The sequence below is a fragment of the Manis pentadactyla genome, chromosome 8 (genome assembly GCF_030020395.1).
Source record: "Manis pentadactyla isolate mManPen7 chromosome 8, mManPen7.hap1, whole genome shotgun sequence".
Lineage (NCBI taxonomy): Eukaryota > Metazoa > Chordata > Mammalia > Pholidota > Manidae > Manis > Manis pentadactyla.
The window spans coordinates 14,531,075-14,554,098 of NC_080026.1; the positions used below are offsets into that span (position 1 = coordinate 14,531,075).

General features: G+C 39.1%; 1 protein-coding gene and 1 long non-coding RNA gene across 3 annotated transcripts in view; one reads left to right on the plus strand and one right to left on the minus strand.

Moving 5' to 3' along the window:
• CCDC148 (coiled-coil domain containing 148) overlaps nt 1-23,024 on the plus strand; it is a 231,698-nt gene that overhangs the window by 194,661 nt on the left and 14,013 nt on the right. The window lies entirely within an intron of this gene.
• Nucleotides 1-23,024, minus strand: part of LOC118911678 (uncharacterized) — a 97,007-nt gene that overhangs the window by 59,892 nt on the left and 14,091 nt on the right. Inside the window, exons 2-3 of the long non-coding RNA XR_005024534.2 lie at nt 18,734-18,863; nt 16,514-16,592 (exon numbers count right to left, since the gene is read on the minus strand). This is a non-coding gene — a long non-coding RNA (uncharacterized LOC118911678). The remainder of the gene's footprint in view (nt 1-16,513; nt 16,593-18,733; nt 18,864-23,024) is intronic.

Sequence of the window (23,024 nt, forward strand, 5' to 3'; positions counted from 1 at the left end):
ATATTTGAAGTTTAAGATGGTGACGACCAATTGGGAAGGAACAAACTCGAGCCACCTGCCCTCCTAACACTAAATGGACTTTGTTAATCTAGTGTGTGTTTTGGGGTGCTTGCCAACAGCAGGGAACTGACAATTATTGCATTTTCAAGTAGTAAAACCGTATGTTATTGCTATTTTCCACGTCTTTTCTTAACAATATGCAAAATTCAGCATGTTGTATTGGAAGACATTAAAGACATTTAAAGTGGGTTCACAGGCTAATCTCTGAGATTTTTAAACTGCATTTAGTAAAGTGATTTCAACAGAAACTTTACAAACATTTGTTATGTTTTTGCTTCTCAGCATGAGATTTCCCAAAATTAGTGGGCATGCTCTTGTTCATTAAATCTCTGTCAACCAAATCCCCATTCCAAGTGGATGAGCCAAATGATGTCAACCAAGGATCACTGTGAGCCATTAAACACATACAGCACTTAGTAAGACTGTCTCTTTGGTCTTTTAAATGATATTTGAAATGTTTCACAAAGTAGCATTAATTTAAAAAACGAAAAGGGATCGCAATGATAACCAACATGCTGTCTTCCAACCTACAGAGGTAACCTTGTCTAAAAATAATAATAACAACACTTAGAACCCACTCATCAGTAGGCATAAGTAGCTATGACGTGTGTGTGCATGTGTGTGTGTTCATATACTGGGGCATGGATATGCATATTATTCGGACACAAACGTAATAGTCCTTGAATGGATCTTAGCTGAGCAAGTGTGATTCACAGAGAGAGGTAAGAAATTTATGGACAATGTACAGTCATTTTAATGTGAAAATGAACAAGTAAGCTTGTGCCAGTGGGCAGACGGAGCACCAGCTGGGCAGAGATGGCTCAGCTGAGGGTCATTTTAAAGGTCTTGGATGACTATTTATCTCCTGAGGTATGCCAGTCCAACTTCAGACATATGGTCCTTTTCAAACTACAGGCAATTGGAGACTGCCTTTTTTTTATAGTTTGGGCTGCCTTTATTGTTTGCAACTTTGATTTTTTATTTTAGAAATCTTTGCTCACTGAAAAAGCTAGTGGATTTCTATGATATGCCAAGTTGATCTGTTTTTTGCAGTTGTTTGTAGGACATAAAATGGAATGGCAGGCAGGAATGTGTTTGGTAGAAGGCAGGCAATTTATGATACATTTATAAATTTATAATACATGTTTTTACACAAAATGAGCATTATTGCATCCCTTTCATGCCCACCATTATTTTTCTTTTATATGTATATGTCAATGAAGTGATCATAGATGCTATAATTCCAAATAGGACAGTTAAGTGCTATGGTCTTTTCAAGAATCGGTTATCTCATATTCTCTTACCCAGGAACACAGATTTTATCTTGGTTCAGAATTAATGCTGCAGATATTTGGAAGTTTCTCTTTGGGCATCGGGTTGTTTGAAACTGCTTTAACCTTTCTCCCATTCAGCATTTACACCAATATATAGAGGTAAATGAGGTTATTCAGTGTAACCATTGTAGTCCTCCTGGTGGAAATAATAGAAGTTAAAACCAACAGAGCTAGAGTCTCGGCATTGGGAACCAAATTTTGCAAATGGGTCTTTAGAGTTAATAGTGAATGAAAAGTGTCATTTCCACATAGGTGCACTTATTGGTGCACCTATGTACATACTCTGGTTGTATGGAGAAACAGCACCATATGTTGGTCACTACTTCAGAGCAACGCCACCTCCTGTAAGCACTGAGCCTCATAAAATTTAACCTCCCAACTCATGTATCTGAGTCATTAATAGGAGATACACACACACACACACACACACACACACACACACACACACACACACACATCTGTTTTATGAGGACAGCAACATTATGGGCTTCAGCCCATTGCCTTCCTTCTTTCCCAGTAAAGGGAGTCCTTAGGAAGAAGCTATGTCCTGTTGAACACTATGAGTGCACAGATGGTGCAAACAAGGTGTAGGGGGAAAGAAAATCCAAATTCTTTTTCTGCCCTTCCTTTCCCTTGATAGCATGGGTGTGATGTGATGCTGTGAGCAGCCACACTTGCTTACTCCCCTGGTGTTTTATACCCTGTCGATTTTATCATTAGCCCAGTGAACAAGTAGCAGACAGCTGGGAAAGAAGACTGAGGCACACAGAGCAGATCATCTCTTCCACGAAGTCCTTTAACATCGCCTCCATAAATTATTCCACACTCTGTACCAGTTCCATCAGGTCCATCCACATAATCTCTCTGAGTCTTCCTGTCACAATTCCTCTGATCATATTCCTTCAATATCCCTAACTAGTTGGCCACACCATTAACTACTGCCTATAAATGTTATTAATCCATCATTTTACTCATTGCTAAAAAAATATTTGAGTAGCTAATATGTGGCAGTCACTAATCCTTTATCTCAGGTAAAGTGACCATTGAGATATTCCTCTTGAAATTATATCCACATGGAATATTGTCCTTCTTTACCACTATTCTAGGACAGCTCAGAGCAGGGCTATCCACCATGGCTCCTTCCATCTGGGGCCAGTATATATAGAGAGATCTAATTATAAACTGGCTAATTTTTTCTTCTTCCCCAGCCATTCAGTAAGAATGCCCCATGGGCCATAGGTGTGGATTGAGGAAGGAATGCTCTTATGGAAGGAGTGTGAGCTACCTGTTCAAGCAAATTACCTGTTACTTTAGGTCATGCTCAAGCCCAGTCCATTTTCATTTCATTCATCCGTGCTGCTGGCTACTCCCAACTGCATGGCCAGGTGGGTCAGATAACACCCAGCTCAGTAGCTAGAGTCTCATTGTCACTTGGTGACTCTTAAGGTCAAAAGTTGATATCAACCTTCATCTATAAAATGGAGATTTAAAAAATACCTGCTTCATATGGTTGTTTTGAGAAATTAATATGACAAAATATGAAAGCACTTACTGCAATGTGTATCACACTGTACATGCTTATAAATAATAGTTATAATAATTACCTGGGTCCAATATCAAGGTAAGAACTATTTTTTTCAAAGAAGAAGCATAGTTTGCAAGAAGGCACAGTGTGCTGCTGAACTCTGAGGGTCTTTACTATCCAAACCTACAGAATTTCTGACAGGCTCCATAGACTATAGAGGTCATAGGTCATAGGTCATCTAGAACGAACACACACACACACACACACACCAGTGAACTCACAGGATCACAGGACCAAGTGGCATTGCTGTCTGCACTGTGGCTTGGAACAGCTGGACAGCTTTCTTTTAAAAACCACAGCTTTTCAGATCACCTACTAAACTCACAGGAGAGGCATTCCCAAATGCTGATTTTTCTGTTTTCAAAATCCAAAAACTAGTGCCCAGCATTGTGATTTTTGTGTGTGTGTGGAAAAGAGTACCACATATTTTTCACTTGAACATGGAGTAAGAGGATCTATAATGAAATCCCTGTCCTACCACATCCTGATTTTATGACCTTAGGTGAGTCACTTACCTCTCTGAAAACTCCCATGTAGTGGTTTTCAGAATTAAGGGAAAGAACATCTATAAAGTACCTGGATTAAAATAACAATAATATTAGCTCGTCTCCGTACTCTCCTCCTCATCTATATTCTTCAGCAGCCGTCTCCAGGCTCTGCTACGGGGATGTCTCTCCTGCACTTCACATTTTCCATGCCCCAGATGGAGCTATTCATCACCCCCTCACCCTGTTCTTCCTCCAATGTTTCCCTTCCAGTAAGTGACACCCCTCTAACCAATCAGAAGTCCAGGTGACTCCTTCTTCTCTCCCTCTCCAATCCCACAACCAAGGGCTCAGTAAATCCCACAAATTTGCCTTTTAAATATAGATCCCCGTTGCTATCCTGATCAGCCCACCATTATCTCTCATCTGAATTAGGGATACAACTTCTCACTTCTTCAGCCTTTCCTGCACTGCAAACACATCCAATCACCTCATGGTGCTACTGAAAACCCTCAGTGGTTTATTTCACACTTGTGATAACGTTCAGATGCTTTAATGTTGCTTATGAGATGAGCCATGGTCAGACTGTGCTTCATCTTTGAACCGGACTCCGGCCCATCGACCCCTCTCCGGACTGCCACACTCGGTCAGCTCCTGAAGAGCCCTGGGGTTGTTCTCACCTCCACTGGGTCTTCACACTAACTGTGTCTTCTACTAAGGCCGTACCTGTGGCAAACTCCTGCTCCTTTGTCATGTCTCTTCTCAAATGTGACCTCCTCAGAGCAGCCTTCTCTGATCTTTAGACAAGATTAAATTTTCTTGATACATGTTCTCATGGCACCTGTTGCAGTGAATTATTGCTATATTAAAAACCGCTCCATAACTTATTGACATAAAACAACAACACTATTTTGTGTAGGGATTCAGACGGTCAGGAATTTGGACACGGCCTTGAGAGGATGGCTTATCCCTGCTCAGCAATGTCTGGAGCCTCTGCCGGGAAGTCTTGAATGGCTGGGAGTGACTTGAATGGCTGAGGCTGAACTAATTCAGGGACTTATTTCATTTTAGATACTGATCCAAATAACTTCCTAAGAAATAACTTTTATTTACAATAGTTTATATCCTTTAATAATACTTCCAAACTGACCCTGGACAAGATGTGTGGTGAGTCATAAGGGCAGACTCTTTCAGCCAGTAAGGGTTTAGGAGTAGTTTTAAAAAGCACAGGAGTAGCCGGGAACTGTCAACTCCATCTGCATGGTCTCTCCGTGCAGCATGACTTCTCAAAGCACGGTGGGCTCAGGGGAGCTGGACTTCCCGCATGGTACCTGAGGGCTCCAGAAGCTCATCACCCATCAGGCAAGACAGTAGCCTCAGGATTTCATGCCCTAGACTTGGAAATCACATTGTGTCACTTCTTTTTATTTGTTGTTTGAAGAAGTTATTAGCCCATCCAGGGAATTTAGGGGCTCAAACTCTCAGTACAAGGAAGATAGAAGAATTTGTGATCATGTGTAAAGACCATCACAGTGCCTTGTATCTGCACAAGTGCAACACCCATTTTTTAAATTGTAACTGTCTGGATATTTTTTTATCTTTTTCAATGAATTGTTATTTTAAGAGTAGAATCTGTGTTTGTCTTCACCAGCACACCTTCATATTTGGCACATTGTAGGTAACCCAATGTCAATAAACAGTCATTAAATGGAAGAATGAATAAAACTAGAGTAAACCATGAGTAGGCAAATAGTAGGGCCTTGGTTCATTGTAAGTGAATGAGCCAAACCTTGTTATGGTTAAACTAGAAGAATAAGGAATTGCCCCAGTCTTTTGGATATGTAGGTTGGCCCTTTTTTTCTTAAGAAAACAATGCCATCTTAAAATTGTCAAGTCTCAGCATTGAAGATCGTAAATCCTAAAACTAATTCAATGATTTTTATTTTTAAATCTTTTCTACTACCTCTCCACTAAGTGGCCGTACATCCTGGGCCTGCACGTATCTCCTGAGGCTACACTTGCTGTCTTTCAGGACAGTCCGTTTCATCTTTGGACAGCTATTGGATTTTTTTCTTCTTCTCTTTGTATTTCTTTATTTTTTGGTTGTAAGCCTAGATCCATCCCAGTAGCTTCCACACATGAATCCTCCTTCTATTGCTTGAGACCATGTGGAACAAGTCTGAACCATCTTTCCTTTGACAGACATTTAAATATTGAGGATAGTTATGTGTTTCTCTTTCCCCATCTCTATCTGTATAAGTCCTTTCTTTTATAGACTCTCCAACTTATTTACATATAGAGGAGGGCTTAGGGGAAAACCCTTACTGGCTAAAGGAGCCCTCCATCATGATTCACCACACATCTTGTTCAGGGTCAGTATGAAGTATTATCAAAGGATATAAACTATTGTAAATAAAGGTTATTAAGAAGATAGTTGTATCAGTACCCCTGATATAGTTTATATAAGACAAATTCCCATCTAGAGGCAAACTAACTGTGATTGCACAGAGGTATGAGATCAATTTGTCATGGCAAAGAACCCAAATTACAAAGAGAGTAGGTTGGCCTTCCTTGCAGAAAGAGAGCAAATGAAATACCTCTCTGCAGTTCCAAGTGGGTCCTGGGAGGATGGACCAAGGTCCTGTTGTTATTTCCTACTTATGAGTCCTTCCAGTAACACAGATTATAAACTTGGAACAGACCTTCCTACCTAGAGGAGCTCACAGACTTTAACCTTGGAGGTCTGGGAGGAGGCTCCTACTTTCTGCTCACTGGCTTAAGAGCTGCTTTGACCTGTCTCACCAGCCAAAGGAGCCCCTTCCCTTCACTAAAGCCATGAAAGGCAGCTAAAAGGCAGCCCACACAAAGGTACAAATAAGTTTTTTCCCTTTTTTGTTTGGTTTGAGACATATCTACCCCTCCTTTTTATGTATCAACTGCAAGCTAAGAATGTTTTTTAATGGTTAGAATAAAAAAGATAAATCATGTTATGTGAAAACTATCTGAAATTAAAATTTCTGTGGCCCCAAGCAAAGTTTATTAAAATGCAACCCTGCACATTCATTTGTCTGTGGCTACTTTTATATGCAACAGTGACAAACACAGCCTGACATATACAGTGACTGTATAGCCCTAAGTGACAGGGTAACAATGACAATGTGACGCATACAGAGACTGGCCCACAAGTCTGAAATATTTATTATCTGGCCCTTCACAGAAGAAGTTTGCTGACCCAGGTCTAGTGGGACAACAGAAAGGAGCGGCATTAATACTGTTGCTCAAAAAGCAAGATATTCTTATGTAGTTGGGTTCTCTCCTTAACTAAACTCTAGGTCAACTGACCTGGAATGAAGGAAAGCTAGGAAAACGACATTCTCTTCAACCTAAGTCACCATTCTCTCCTCTGATTGCATTCCTTTTTGTCTATTCCTTTCCCAGTAAAGTACTTAGAGCTCTAGTTACGGTCTGACCCTCCTGCCAAAGCAGAGCAAAACTAAAATCTTCTTCCCAAGATAAACATGCTAATTAATTTTGTCCATGGTGATACAGTATTTGTGCATGTCCATATAGATTTTTAAAGACCATGTTGAACTAATGGTCATCTTTCTCTTTTTGTCCACCATCTTCTTCAGCTTTTAACTCTAATAAAATTTCAAGTTTAAAGAAGAGTTGAAAAATGGTACAAAGCATTTCTACGTCGATCTACTAATCTTGAGTATTTTGCTCTTTTTGCTTTATCATTTGTACTCTTGCCCTCTCTCTATACACACACACAAACACACACACAACAGTTTTGACATACTATTTAAAAGGAAGTTGCAGACATCACGACACTAAATACTTTGGTATGAATTAGCTAAGAATAAGGACAATCACTACTTAACCACAATACTATCGTGATACCTAAGAAAATGAATAATTCCATAATATTATCTAGCATCCCATCCCTACTTGTCATAAGAATGTTTTTTATAGCTTCCCCAACTAAGATAATATAACCACATAAAGAAAAAAAAAGTCTTTCAAGTAACTTTTGAAAATATTACTCTGTACATCCGTATTTGAATGTATTCTAAGAGAAAAAGTTCTGGAAAGAAATCCTAACCTTCACTAGTGGTAACATTGCTATTGTGACCTTGACAATCATGAAAGGATAAAACATACAAACAAGAAGTTTAAAGTTAACAGCACTAGAACTCAATATACAAGAAAAGATAACAGTATTAAATTTAAAAAGTTTTTAACTATAATATTAAATATAAAATGAAAATATCAATAAGAACTTGTTTTTTTTTCTTTTTTAAATAAATTTTTCTCCCTTTGGGAAGAGTCATTGAAAGGGCCTGGAAATAACACCACTTCAACAGCAACAAGCATACCTAGTACCGTTTAAATATGCACTGTCTCTCCCTTCTGCCATCCCAGTAGACCTGGGGTCAGTAAACATTTTCTGTAAAGGACCAAATAATATTTCAGGCCTGTGTGCCACACACTCTAGGTACTAAATCATATAGTCTAGTATCTGAATCCATTTAGAGATTGATTTCCAAATACCATTTCACCGAAAGGAACCAGAGCTAATTGGGAAAAAAGAAAAAAGCGGATTCCAGCTCTGGAGCAGGGAAATGACAAGGTAAGTTCAGGCTGTTTTATGGTATCAGCTTACAAATGTTGAAGAAATAATAGATTTAGAATATGACATTTTTCAATCCCTAATGTAATAATTACTTTTGGTAAAGATTATCAATGGATGTAAAACCTTTAAGATGGAAGATGTTTGAGAATTACAGTATTGACACAGAGACCAATCATTCCATGAATTACTTACTAAACGAAGGAGGGAAAACATCTACCTTTACAATGGAAAAACCCGGCTACTGGCTAGTACCACCTGAACCAAGTGTACTAATTCAGTGCCACTAAGGCAGATTGACACTGTGCCTCATGAGTTAATACAAAATGAAATACATCATTTTTGTGCCCCAAAGATTTTATCTGAGTCTAACCAGTTTTCTAGTCTAGGAATTGGCAAACATTTTTTAGAAAGAGACAGATTGTAATTATTTTAGGCTTTGTGGGCTATACGGTCTCTGTCACAACTTCCCAACCCTGCTTTTGTGGCAGAAAAGCTATAGGCAATATGCAAACAAATGGGTGTGGCTGTGTTCCAGTAAAATTTTATTTACAAAAATAAAGGGGAGATTGGATTTAACTTGTGGGTTCTAGTTTGTCAGCTTGTGTTTGACACCTAATTTATAGGAAATTCCATAGAAAGAGGAATGAAAGGAAATAATTAGATAACAAAAGGAAATACTCAGATAAAACCAAAGTGAGGGACATTCTACAAAACAACTTCATAAAATGATTCAAAAAAGTCAATGTCTTGGGAAAACAGTGATGGGACTGTTCAGACTATAATAAACTAGTGAGACAGAAGAAACCAGTTTCAGTGTGTGAACATAGATAATGACCATAATTTTGTACATGGCGCCACAAACTCTGTCTCCCCAGCCCTGTCTTGTACAGATGATTTTTGGGATGAATATGCATAATCTTTCAATTATCCTCTCCTCTCCATCAGAATGATTTGTGATCACTACCAGCATGACTAGTTTGAGAGTGTCTCAACCCTCTTGGGCTACTTTTCAAAGCCTCCTAACATAAAATCAATCCTATTTTTCTCAAAACTTTTGATTATAACCATTAAGAAAGCAAGTTTACGAAGAGAGAGACAAAGAAAGCAATGGCTATGCTTTAATCACCAATCTTTAATTATCATCAGTCACAGGCAGGGCTTGTACCATTTGGCCCTCTTATTCCCAAAGGAAAAGAAACATTTGCTTGTTCCTAGTAATAGTCTAAACAGATAACTATATATTTACTAATAATTGTAATAAAGTGACTCCCCCCTTATTCACCCATAATTTTCCTATAAGACAAAAGGAGGTAAAATCTTAATTTATTTCAGAAAAAGTCATTTAGAAGTACTTATGGTCTGTTATAGAAAAATAATTAAAATAACCCCAAAGCTGAAAACTGGTTTTAAACTAGTATCAACATATCTTTTTATTAAAACTGTTTATAAGGAAGTTGTTTTCCAAGCTTAAAGAATCACATAGAGCATACTAATAAAGCCAAGTATAATATCTTTAGACCAAGATATGTTTTTTAAAAAATTCACACCTCCCTACAATGGCATTCTTTTATTTTCTCCGTTAAAGCCTATTCACAACTTCAGAGCAGGCTTCTTTATGTTCAACTTTCTTATGTTCAACTAATCTACTAATTGGATGTAACCTGCCTCTATTTTTTCTACTCTTGTTTTAGTCTTGCCCCTTAAGAAGTCATTTATGTGAGGACAAACTGTTTCAAAATTAAGTTTGTGTGATTTCCTTCATCACAATGAAAGTTTCTCCTACTTTTGTTCTTTAGGGGAGCAGTTGTTTTTTTTCTTTATATTCAAGTGTCATTAATATACAATCTAATGTTGGTTTCAAATGTACATCACAGTGGTTCAACAGTCTCTGTTGATCAACTTATATTGTGATTGTGAATAGTTGAGTCTCTTTATCCTCCTTTTCCTTTCCCCCCACTCCACCCCCTCCCCCTTGGTAAACACTAGTCCCTTCTCAGTGTGTGTGAGTCTACTGAGTTTTGTCCTCCTACTTTGCTTTGTTCTTTTATTCTACAAATAAGTGAAATCATATGTATTTGTCTTCCTTCGCCTGGCTTATTTCACTGAGCATAATACCCTCTAGATCCATCCATGTTATTGCAAATGGCAGGATATCTTTTCTTTTTATGACTGAATAATATTCCATTGTGTAGGTAGCACATCTTCTCCATTCATCTGTTGATGGACACTTAGATTGCTTCCATATCTTGGCTATTACAAATAGTGCAGCGATAAACTTAGGGGTGCATATATCTTCTTGAATCAGGGATTTTGTTTTCCTTGGGTAAATTCCTAGGAGCAGCTGGTCTTGAACTTGATAGTGGCTTTTCAGTTCTGCTTAGCAAAGGACTGACATTTGTGCTACTAGTAACATACAAAAATAAAATAGGATAAATTTAAAGTCAGCCATTTCTGCCTTTTCTATCCTACAAGCTATGCTTACAGGGTGATAGCTCTAAATGATCCTTTCTAAACCATGAAAATAGGGCCTGAAGAGAGCAGCCAAAAAGTCCAGTGAAACTCACACACCACAGGAAAGAAAGCAAAGGCATGAGCAGGTGTGTGTATAAAATCATAAATTTGCATTTGGGGAACTGCTTGATTTCTAGTGTGATTCAGAAAATGATGAACATGATGGCTATGGAATTGGGCATTTCTCTGCAGAGGGCTGATGCTGATAGGCTGAGCCTCCAGTAGGGGAGCACGGGGTGATATTTTTTTAAATCCATTAATCTATGTAATTTATATATTTAATAATGATTACTGAGTGCCTACTCTCTTGGCAGAGTGGTGACCAAAAAAAGCCCCTATCTTCAAGGATCTGCCAGTCCATAGGAAATTCAGATATTTTGGGGGGAGGCAAACACAAAGTACTATGGGAATACAGGAGAGCAACCCCTAACCCAGGGAGGGGTGGTCGTGGGGAGTCAGGACATCTTCGCGGTGGAAAGAAACCATCTTCCAGAAATGGAAATGTCTGCCTGCCAACTATCCATGACAATTTTAAGGAGCTGAGAATTTTAGTACAGTTGAAGCATAAAATTTGTAGTAGATTGGGAAAAGGTTATGTTGAGAGAAGAGATTGAATAGATAAGTAGAAGCCAAATTATATAAATCCTTGTAGGGCTTGAATAGGATAAATTCTGTTTTAATTAATTGATTAATAATTAAACAATGAATACATTTATGGTTTATACCCATTCTATTTCAAAAAGGATTTTCATGCATGCATAGAGATTTAACAAATTCCAGGAGACTAGAAGAACATTGTATGGAAACTATATCTGCTATTCGAGAGGCAGTAAAAAATAGGGAAGTAATTACCTTGGGAGGTTGCACATACTAATACATAAATGGGTTCAAAATGGGATTAGACACAGTGACCTGGTGGGTCATTAGGGCAAGTCCTTTCTGGGAGCCCTCACGTGCCCTCTCACAAAAGGACCTCAATGACATGATCAAAAACTGAGTTTCAGAATGTTCTTTGGTCTGATTTGGTAATATGTGTCTTGGGTATCTATATCCTTATCCCTTAATAATACATACCCATCTGTTTGGGGTAACCTTGGTACATATAATCTTCAGTCAAGCTTAGAACTTTGGAGAATATTTAGAAAGCCAAAGTAAGTCCATTTTTACTGGTGGAGAAACCAGATATCCTATCTTCCATTCAGTGCATTTTTGAGTGACTTTTTAGTAATAAGACTCTCCACCTTCAAATTAAGCTTCTGTGGGATCCTTGATTAAAATGGATGATTAAAAACAACCTTAGGGGAAAAAAAACTCCTCAAGATAATTTTCTCTGACTGGGTTCTTCTAAAGTTCTTTCTATAAGTGCTGTAAATTGAATCCCTCTTGACTTATCCTGAGTGGAAACAGAACAATGACTCTGTATAAAATTCCCAAGATCACATTCAGTTTCCCATTAGTCTTATCATTGCCATATAAGTAATCTTACTTTCTTCAGATTGTCCTGAGTCTATTCCTGATCCCTTAATAATGTTTGCTACCCTCCTCCTGAATTCCCTTTTAAGAATTCAAGTATTGATTCTAAGACATTTAATGATATACCTTTCTAGTGTTTTAGTAGATATTGAACTGGGCTTAAAATTTAGTTATTTTAAATTAAAGTTAGAGAATCAGAAGTAACTATTCAGCTCATATATAGTGCACATAGATGAACACACACAGATGCCCACACATGTGCAGAGTAGGGTCTAGGAGACAATGTAGGTAAAGGAGCAAGGATTTGGAGCGGAGAAAAATTAGATATAAAATTTATTTAAAGGAATTTCTGATTCCATCTTAGAGAGGAGAGCCAATAAATAAGAACTAACTCTAAACATTATTCAGGTCAGTCATTTGAGAGAGATTATGCTGACAGAGCCTTAACTTAGGAGATGACAGACCACGGTGAAAGGGAAGTAGGTTGGAAGGAATGGGAAAGTTTTAAGTGAAGTTGGGAAATTTCACAGAACTATACTGTGCTTTTGTGCTCAGTCTTTATCTGAGAGCATTTGGAGAGTGGGAAAAGTGCTGTTATACACCTTAAATTTAGAGAATAATACAAAAATCCCCATGAACTGAAAATCACATTGACGCGCAGAGAACAAGCTGTTCCTCCTCCCTAAGTCCACGTCTGGGCATTGCTGGCCAGCAGCTGGGGAAGGAGCATCTCGCATGTTCCCAGGAGCAGTCATAGTAAATTGATCCCAAGCAAGGTGATTAGAGATTGTAGCGTGTGCAGAGCTATCAAATGAGTTTAGGAATAACCAGCAGATAATGGAACGTATATAAATATCAGGAGTCTGAGGCAAGAATCAAAAAATGTTGATGAACAGAAGGGGATGGGATGATGGTGGGGGAATAACATTACAGTCAGGAGAAGCCAAGCTTACAGGGTCATCTGAAGTAAAATGTCAATTGGGCAATGGACCAGGCGTTTGAATGCATTACAAGCACAGGGCAGAAATACGAAGGCAGAAAGCAACATCCAAGAGAATGATCACTAGGACACTTTTCTACCTTCTTGGTGCAGTGTTTTTCACTTCCCACGCAACAGGCACCAATCCCAGAAACTCTACAGAGCAAAAATGTAACTTAGTGGGTATGTGAAAACATCATTCCAGAGGCCCACTGCCAGCGACCATAGGTCGAGCTCAGGAGTCTGCATTTAAAAAATAAGCACCATTGAAAATTTCAATGCTGTTGGTTTACCAACCACTTTCTAAGAAATGCAGCAGGTAAGTAATCCAGGGGCCGTGACGGTGCAACAGGTCTGGAAACATTGCTAAACAGGCCCAGAGTTTCAGTATTCCCACCTGGTGAGCACGTGCTGACTCCTGTCGGAGACAAGCTCATGGCCCAGCTGTCACATCTTCCTGCACTTGCTTAGAAACATCTACTCCTTTTACTTAGTTTTGTATCTTTGATTTTTTTAATGTTGCTGTTTTACTTGGGCTTAATATTATATACCATTTCAAATCTTGTTTGGAAATAGGTGGGGTATAATTCCTAATTAAATGAAAAAATTAATTGCTGATGCCTTTTCTCATTTAACCAGAAGTGGAGAAAATGAGTGATGCTATTCAGTTATTAGTTGAATAATATATATTTTTTTATCCTGAATCTGTCTTGGTAATATATGTGGGACTACCTTGAGAACTAAAGTTGTATAGGTGATTTTCTAAATATTAAGACTTTATGTATACACTAAGTATGTATATCTATCTTTTGTGTTCCTAGAAAGTCTTTATATAGTCAAATGTTGTTGTGTTTGTGATTTTCAATTAATTGAAGGGGGGAAGTCCAAAAGTTTCCATCAAATACACCTAAAAAGCATACATCACTTTGACAAAATATTGTGGCTCTTTATTCTTTGTAACTCATCCAAATCCTGCTAACAGAGAGAGGATTATCAGTACTATCTGTGTGTATGTGGACCTGGAAGCTCTAAATGTTTCTAAAAGAGCAAGGCTTTTTGATGCCTTTTTAAAAAAAAAATTACTGGGAGCTTTTGGTGCAAGTTAATCCTTATGATCTGTCAAGACTATTGCTCCACAAACTATACCTTCCTGGCTTCAGTATAATGGATGTAACTGATTTTATGTTGAACCAGGCTCAGATGAGGTGTTGCTGTGGTCCATGTGTAGCAATTGGCCTATTTGCAGAAAGGCTTGTGTCCATCTGCAATTATGCCAATTTCTGCATGTAAGAATTTTTATGCATAGAAATGGAACAGTCCAGGCAGGATGTTTCTGCTTGAATTAAAGACTACATATGAGAGAAATGTTGCTGTCCCTGACTAAGGTGATAAAATTATTTTCAAAACAAAGGATCCAGGCAGAAGATAGATTTATTGATGTGACAATCTTCAGGAAAACTAGAGACATGATATCAGAAAGATGTATATTCAAAAGGAAGCCTTAGGGAATATTCTCATCTCTTGAAATAATGGGGAATCTGACAGGAGGAGTTTGGCATCTGGGAGAGGACAATAAAGATTACAATTTAGAGTCACTTGGACAGAAAATGTGAGTTGCCTTTCATATATGTGACAAAGTTGGCTGTATCTCTAAGGAATTAGAATCGTGTGGACATTCAGCCTGCAGCATTTAGACAAAATACAATAACCTTCTTTTTGCCACCCATGCCATTAAGTTGCCCTGACTTGGATCTGAGTAAATAAGCTACCTTCGAGGGGCAAGAATAACTCCCCTCCTGTCAGCTTAATTTGGACTAAGTGGATTTTCATGGGGGTTTTCTGTTTGGGGGTCATGATTAGGCCTGTGAGAGAGCCAGGTGTGTTTATTTTCTGAGCTCGAAGACTGAAGTTCTTGGGTGGGACACAACTCTTCTTCCTACTGAGCCTCTATACTTCACCCTCTGGGCAAAATGTGAAGTGACACAAGGTAAACCAGCGGCATTGGAGTTTTCAGTGCTGCTTTAAAAATCGATTCCTGATCATGAGACTCTGGAATCTATATTTTCATATACCCACTCAGTTATATTTTTGCTCTGTTAAGTTTAGAAACTACTGCTTTTCTGGGATTGGTGCCTGTTGCATGGGAAATAGGAAATCCAGCATCAAGAAGGTAGGGAATTGGTGTCCTTTGTAATAGGCTAACACTTAGTCATTGGATCTTTTATTAAAATTTCATAAAAGTGGTATAGTTTGTTTATACTACTGACATACTTAGGAAATACTTTCCTAATTCTCTTCCAGGCAATCCACCCTTACCCCAACATCTCCCCAAGTTTGGGATTTAATTATAATGCTTATATACTGTTAAAATTGTGCATTTTTTATTATACAAATTGTGCTGTTTTATTATACTTCTCTGGCTCGTGACCCTCCTCTAGGAATTTCTTCTACCTTTGAAAGGCATCCAAAGAGCAGTACTGTGGAATGGGGGTGGACATCTTTAGCTAAATGTAGTAAAGGAAAATAGAGAGTTTTTGGAGGTTTATTTCTGCCCATACCTAAATAGTGCTGTTGAGAAAATACATGTTTCCTTTAAAAAGGGAGCTGAGGGTCAGTGACCTAGGTATCATTTGTAAATGTATCTGGATATCTGCTCAGTTTATTGTTTTATTTTTTCCAGTAAAGCTGGTTTCCTATCGACTTAGCCAATAATACTATTTTTAACTTTATCTGCTCGGGCTCTGGAGAAAGCCACACATCTCCTTCTCTTGGCCTCAAGTAAAAATGACCTTCTAGCAGATCAGCTTTAGCCTCTCAGCTGAAGAAACTGCAGCTTAGGTGGCAGGTGTCAGCATGCTGGCCTCGGGGATGGACCTTCCCTCCCCCGCCCCCGCCCCCTGAGATACAAACGCCAGAGTTCACTTGGCGGGACTCTAGGGTGCAGTGTTTGTGGAGGTGTCTGTTTCAAAAGAAAAAAGGAACAAAGATTCCAGAGCTCAATCCGGAAGGCTGCATCCTGAGACAGACAGGAGACTGCTAAGAGGTGCGACTTGGCAGGAAGGCACTGGATTCGCAAGTTGAGACTTGAAGGTGGAAACTCCAACTGCAGCAGGAGAAAGCCAGCCCTGGAGGGAGCCGAGGGAAACGCACTGGGACGGTCATGCCAAATGCTGAATGTATTTATCATTTGTTTTTTAAAGAGAGCATATTTCAAAATGCCTAACCAAAAATTTTTGGTGAAGAATATTTTGTAGTGTAGAGCGGGGATTAGAAGGATTACTTAACTTGAAGAAAGAAAAAGAAAAGAGAAGGAAAACAAAACGCCCAAGGTGCTTGTGACAGCAACTCTATTGCAATACCGATTTTTTTTTAAACCTCAAATGTTAAAGAGACTGTTCGCGAAGCCTTTTGGCTGATCACATCCTAGGCTGAGAGAAAATCAGGGTTTACCTCATTGCCGTGGGCGGCTGACTCACTATCAGAATCTTTGGTCCTTTTGATGTCTGCCGCCTGCAGAGTTCTCAGACACCTGGGAAGGAAGAAAGAGAACGTGAGGGGGACTTTCAGACAGTATTAGAGGACGCAAGTTTTACCAATCTTATTCATTTAAACCATTTGTTTGAGTGGGAGGACTGCGGTTCCTTTTGTTGTCCTAACTCCATCCCATCAAGACTTCTGAAGAGAAACCAGTTCCATCATAAGGACACAGGTGTCCATCTCTGGGAAAACAGGTCCAGTTAAAATCAGAAGCGGAAAAAAGTAAAACCAGAGTGAGAGATCATGAATTGATAGCCCAGTGGTATACTTCAGTAGCATGGCTTATACAAGGTCCATACTGAATCAATGCCTCTTTCAGGACGTGGGATCCTGAAGACCCTCTTACCGAAATTACAGTCACCAGAAATTATATCTTGTAAGAATTTTTCAGAAAAAAAAAGCCAATGAAACTAATCACCCATGCTTGTTTTGGTTTTTTAAAATTATTTCTTTTTCTTTACAAACCAAAGTGGGAAAAGAAGGTAAAGAAAGCTTCAAATATTGTGAGGTAAACCCTCAGTATGAGATCATTTCCTGTATAACTGATAAAATGTTTACATGGCATCCTAGAGATTTTAAAAACACAATATGTATTAATTGTCATGTCATACTTTCTCTACTATAAACCATCTGAGTCCGAGTCACTGTGCGGACAGCCCACTTAGTGTCAAATGCAGATGCTCTTCTCTGTGAGCTTACGTGAGGGCAAGTGAGTGGCAAGCTCCTGTACGTATTAAAAAGTCCAGGGCTGGACTATGCTCCTATCTACTTGATAGGTGTTTCCAACTGCTCTGGGCTTTCCTTCTGTCATTTGATATTCATATGATTTTCACACATTCATTTATGTGGCACTTAATATAAGTATGTTGAATAAATGAATGTATGGAGGGAATTAGGCATGTAAATGCTGGCTTGCCTCGGTAGCCTTTTGAATTTCAGTTTAAATAATTCCAGCCAACATCTCATTCCTGCCTATGACACCCCTCCAAAATCACAATGCTAGAAAATCTGTGTCGCAGATTTGGTGTTTAGCATACATGGTTCCTGTTTTCTAGTGATTCAACTCTTTCAACCCCTAAATGATTAAATATGTTACCAAGACATACCCACTGATTACTTAGATGGATTTAATGTAAAAGTATATATTCAATTTTTTTCTTAAATTTTTATTTTGTTAAATCTTGTGTCCTGTTATTTACCTACAACTTAAGAAATGCAATTGAATGTTCTCTGTAACTTACAATTCATTTATTGGTGCATGCCTTCTGTTCTGGGCACCATGCTAGTTGTTGGAGGTACAAAGGCAATCAAGACATTGCCAATGGACTCAGGAAATGCAGTGTAACAGAAGCAGTGCATGAAAGCAAATAACTAATGCAAATGAATAGTGTATATGTATTTATGGCTACTAATTTGTTTAGTTGACCATCCCTTGCCTGTTCATGGAAATGCAAGTAATGTTTCCCAAACTGGGTTCTACTGAGAAAGGTTTCTATTATCAGGTAGTTTTGGGAAATTAGCACACTAGGCCCTCCATTTGGAGATTCACAGTGTATACAACCATATTATAATAAATATCCTGAGAGATCTTACTGTAAAAAATAGGCCTATTTCATTTTGTTCATCTTTTTCCCAAACTTACTTGAACATCCAACACATTTTTCATGGCGCATGTGTTAACATCCTGTTGGAATATTAACATTCTGTGGGCCATCATTGTGGAAATGAACTGATCACTATTTGGAACAGCTTGGTGTGTGCCCTCCTGTTATAGAGGATAAAGAGATAAATGTAGTTTTCATGTATAAGGGAATTCTTTTTAGTCAGGAATCCTCAGATGCGCCTGAGAGAAACCTAACTCAAACTAGCTTAGGCAGAAAAGGAGAGGATTGATTCACATGTATGGAAATCTAGGAGTGAGTTTTGTTTCAGGGTCTCCAATGGCATCTTCAGGTTCCTCTCATTCTCTTTCTATTCTTTACTCTGTACCTGTGTGTGCATGGATATGGACTTCCTCATGTGTCTGGGATTAGGGATCAGGGGACAGCATGGCTACAAGCAGCTCCAGGTTTAATTATATTCTTTTAGCTTAGGGACCTCAGAGAGAAGAGAAAGCTTTTCTTCAATACCCACATATAAATCCTCAGGGAAAGATTCTGATTGGTTCAAGTGAAGTCATGTGCTCACTGAGGGTCGATCACTGGTCATATAAATCCCTAATACTGGAGGTGGGTGGATTCTCTGATTAAAGGCTTCAACAGATCTACGTGGAACGAAAAGAGGCATTTCAAAGAGGACTGGTGTTACTAGGTTGATACTAAAGGATAAAAAAAATGACAGGTGTCTACCACAATGTGGTCTAATTATTAAAATCTAGATTTGGCCGTAATAGGCAGTTAGACCTGGTGTTCAATTACTGCCAGGAAAAAAAGGTATTAAAAAAATCAACTCTTCTAATATTATTTTTTCAAGACATTTAATTTATGCATGGCAAATGCTGTGACCTCAGTTAGTTGTTTAAGCATATAAAAGATTTTCTTGGTTCCAAGAAATTATATTGCTCAAAGTTATACATTCTATGATTTTTAAGTATCTGAAGTGACTAACTTTAATGTAAATATTTTAACCTAAAATTGTTGCAGCAATTTATAAGGTATTAAACAGCCTTATAAAGTATAAGGGAACTTAATTCTCTGCCTTTGGATTAGAGTGAACCCAAAATAATTGAGCAGGCAGAATCTTGGCCCTGTCCATGGTACCCATTGTATCATGGTGGCTCATCTCTAAGAGCATGTGGGAGGCATTCCAGACTTCTGCTTGGGAAGAAGCCTAATGACACATGCCTAAGTTTTCACAGAAGGATGTCAACTCTACACCAAGCTCAGATACCCACTAAAGCTGCAGTTCTGCATTTAACTATTGATGTAATCTAGTTACACTTGAGGAATCTGTCTGAACCTAGTCCTGAAATTACATAAAGTAAAAGATCAAAGGATTTGGAGCTTTGAAGGAGGTGGAGGCTACAGATATTCATTCCTTGATTGTAGTTGGAGACAGATTTCACCCCAAATTTTTTTTTCTAAATGTTCTCAATTTAGAGAAAAGAAGAGGATTCATGTTGGAACTTTGGACAGATGAAGAGAAACCAGTAAAAGATAAGAAGGAAGAGCAGTCAGAGAGGTAGAATGCACATTTGAAGGAGGTGGTCATCAGCACCAGGCACTGTAGACAGGTCATGTCAGAGGAGCTCTAAAAGAAGGCTCCATTTGGAGTTCCTGTGTCATTTTGGGGAGCAATGTTCATAGAGAGGAGAATACAGATGCCAGACTGCAGTGAGTTTGAGACTAAATGAGAAGTGAAGAATTAGATACAGATGGAAGCAACCTAAGTGTCCATCAGTAGATGAATGGATAAAGAAGATGTGGTACATATACACAATGGAATATTATTCAGCCGTAAGAAAACAAATCCTACCATTTGCAACAACATGGATGGAGCTAGAGGGCATTATGCTCAGTGAAATAAGCCAGGCAGAGAAAGACAAGTACCAAATGATTTCACTCATCTGTGGAGTATAAGAACAAAGCAAAAACTGAAGGAACAAAACAGCAGCAGACTCTCAGAACCCAAGAATAGACTAGCAGTTACCAAAGGGAAAGGGACTGGGGAGGATGGGTGGGAAGGGAGGGCTAAAGGGGAAAAGGGGGCATTATGATTAGCACACATAATGTAGGGGAGGGGGGCACGGGGAGGGCTGTACAACACAGAGAAGACAAGTAGTGATTCTATAGCATCTTACTACACTGATGGCAGTGACTGTAATGGGGTATGTGGTGGGGACTTGATAATGGGGGGAGTCTAGTAACCATAATGTTGCTCATGTAACTGTACATTAATGATACCAAAAAAAAATTAGATACAGAAAATATGGCTCCTTCATTGAGAAATTTTGCAGTGAAGGGAAAAGAGAAAGGGGATGGTGGCTGAGAAGGGAGTCAGAGTTGAGAGATACATTTTTCCCCCATTTGAAGGAGTTTGTATGCAGAGGAGAAAAATAATCAGAGGAGAGAGTGACTGGAGACATAGAAAAGGAAGAGTTTTATTTCTGCAGCAAGATCCTAAACACAGCTTGGTTTATGGGATTAAGAGCCCAGGTTTAAGGAGCAAAGGATGGATGAAGATGAGTCTTGACAAGACTGGAAGTGGGCAGAGCATGTGGGGGAAAAGAATGCTTGTGGCCTTTTCCTTTCAGTTAAGTAGGAGGTGAAGTTCTCTGCTGAGAGGGAGAATGTCAAACAGCTGGAGTAAACAAAATCATTCCAGAGAAGTACTGAATGCCCAGGTTCAATCTCATAAATATGCAAAATTAGGGCTTGGAGTTGGCAGGACAGATGTGTAAAAGAACAGATGTGCAAAGGATACTAGTAATAATGTCTTTGAAGAGACAGACCAGGAATTCAAAACTGGAGAGAGAACAAAATAAAGTCTGTATCTCATAGCCTGTGAGAAAAGAGGTAGAATGGCAGGGAATTTCATGAGGGGAGACACAGCCCAACGCATGACAAGTAGTATATAGTTAAAAAAAAATACCATTGACAAATGGAGAGAGCCTGATAAGCTGAAGTAGCAGGTTAAAAACGTTAAAGTTGAAAGTCATAAGCTTAAACGAGTGGGAACAGAAGGTTGGCAGGCAATCAATCCATTCCGAGCTGTGCCGTGTGTAACCGTTATCGGTGTATGTGGTGCCCCTAGAGGCTGGAGTCAGAACGCCATCTCTGTTCATGATTTTGCTAGAGAAACAGTTCTAGGTGATGCCAGGCTCCAAAGTCTGGTCTGAGGAGCGGGCTGTTGAAGCAGCAGAGAAAAAAATGCTTTTGGGGATCAAGAGGCTGTAAGAGTGGGGTTTGGAATAACCCTCAGCAATTATCAACGGTGACCTGGGCAGTCAGTAGTTGGCTCCCAGAACTCCATGAGGAAGAGGATGGTGTAATCCCAAAATTCAATGGATAAAACTTCTCTGGCATTGTTGCCAGAGAGCTAGGGAAATGCCAGCCTTCTTCCCCCACAATTTTAAAGGATGAGGGTGGAAGAAGTGTCACCTGGGTAGCACTTGTTTTTCAATTAAGGAAAACTATTGAAGGAATAACCATGAGTGGAGTAAAATGGGCTTATGTGCTCCAGTGGAAGGAGTATTTTATCACTAACTTTGTTTAGACTTGCTAACTAGTGCATGGTAATTTAAAAAAGAAAAGAGATGGATTTTTATTATTGTTTTAAATTCTCTATAGACAATGCACCTATTATCTGTACCCCACATGAAATGCTTTTGGGAAGGAGTATTCTAGGAGAAGTTGAGGATGTGTGAAGATATTGAAAGATTACTGAAAGCTAGATGAGAAGTCTTAAGAATAGTTTAAACAAAGGAGGATAAATTGTGGTAGAAATATCTTTCTGCAGTAAGCTGGGGAAGGGCCCATATATATGAAATGTCCTTTCAGTAACCTTTTCCAATGACATCTTGTCCTGTACTCAATCCCAGGTTGCAGTCCTTGTTTCTCAGCTGTTCTCACCCGAGTGAACTCAGGCAGGTAGGCTGGGGCTGGTTACAACCAACAGGAAAATGTACTTCACTTCCATTTATGGGTTTTCACTTCCAGTATGAAAACTATCCCTCCCCTTGGCGCTGCAAGAACTTTTCCCAAAGGCAGTGGCTCTTACTTTCTTCTTAAGGCTGAAATGCTTTCAGGTTTTCTCCGCCTCCTTTGATTTTACTGAATACACCCTTTTGATCTCTCCAGCAGCCTGAGGTTTTCAACTGTCATCAAGACACATCAGTGTGGTGTCCATTGGAAAGAAACAGCTATTACTGGTTCAGTAACAGCCATCATGGCAACTGCCCATCACCGATACTACCCAAGTCTGGGAGGACCATTGTCACTGAGGAATGGGGTCATGCAGAGGGGGGCAGTTTTTCTAACACAGGGAAGATTCTGCTCTTGAATGTCTGTAGCACCAATGTAGGAATTTCTAGTTTGAATCAATCCTGAGGCATTTAACTGTGATGTTTAGCTCAAGCAGACAGAAATAAGCCCTGTGTAGGTAGTTTATGTACCTGGTTTTGTCTTGATAGCAATAGTCAGGTAGAACCCCTCTAATCTGAAAATTCATCTACACTGTGGTTCTGAGAATCTGGTCCCCAGACCAGCAGAATCAGCATCACCTGGAGACTGAGAACTGCAGGTCTCAAACCCGCCTCACTACCACTGAATCAGAAAATCTGGAGGTGGCCAAGCAATCTGAGCTTTAACAAGCCCTCTAGGTGATTCTGATCTTTGCTCAAGTTAGGGAACCGCGGGCCACATGATGTTGGGTCTCAAGCCAGGCTGCACATTTATATCATCACGGGGAACTTTTAACAAAATAC